Source organism: Spinacia oleracea, chromosome 4, assembly GCF_020520425.1.
Source record: "Spinacia oleracea cultivar Varoflay chromosome 4, BTI_SOV_V1, whole genome shotgun sequence".
Classification (NCBI taxonomy): Eukaryota; Viridiplantae; Streptophyta; class Magnoliopsida; order Caryophyllales; family Amaranthaceae; genus Spinacia; species Spinacia oleracea.
Window position 1 is genome coordinate 104,200,100 of NC_079490.1, and position 802 is coordinate 104,200,901.

General features: G+C 44.6%; 1 non-coding gene across 1 annotated transcript; it reads left to right on the plus strand.

Moving 5' to 3' along the window:
- The first annotated feature begins 294 nt into the window (after positions 1-294).
- LOC130460164 (small nucleolar RNA R71) lies at positions 295-401 on the plus strand. Its single transcript, XR_008920108.1, has one exon. It is a non-coding gene; the product is annotated as a small nucleolar RNA R71 (small nucleolar RNA).
- Positions 402-802: the final 401 nt, after the last annotated feature.

Genomic DNA, 802 nt, shown 5'->3' on the forward strand with positions numbered 1-802 from the left:
CTAACAGGTTGGGCAGATTGAGCATTGGCCGCTTGCATATTATCGAATTTATAATGTAAAGCAGTCAATTGGGCAGTTAATTGTTCAATAGAATTTAAATCATGCTTACCACCCCTCTTAGATAGACCTCTAGGATTTCCATACTGGGCATTGTGAATGGCTATCTCCTCAATCACCTCCATAGCTCTAGGCACCTCAAGTTGCATGAACCTCCCACTGGCAGCTGAATCCAACAAACATCTAGACTCATTGCCCAGACCATTATAAAACTGCTGAATCAAGAACCAATCTTCCAAACCATGGTGCGGGCATTCTCTTTGCAAATCCTTGAATCTCTCCCAAACCTCGAACAAACTCTCATCCGCTTGTTGTGAGATACCTAATATCTGACCCCTCAGACGAGCCGTTTTCTCAGGTGGAAAATATTTAACATAAAAAGCAAGAGCCAAGGATTCCCAATTATTGATTTTCAAAGCCGCCCGATTCAACCCATTAATCCACAGTTTAGCTTTCCCACTCAAAGAGAACGGGAAAAGTATCTCCATAGTCTGCTCCGGAGTCAATCCCTTTTGCTTGATGGTGGAGCAATATTGGATAAAGGACTGAATGTGAAGATTCGGATCTTCACCTGGTTCCCCACCGTACTGGCGTCTCTCGATCATGTTAATCAATGCGGGCTCAATCTTGAAGGTCTCAGCTGCAATAGAAGGCATGATCGCCTTTGGTAGCACGGACAGACTTGGCTTAGAATAGTCCGTAAGCCGTGGGGTAGGTGGCGGTATCAGATTTTCGTCACCCATCT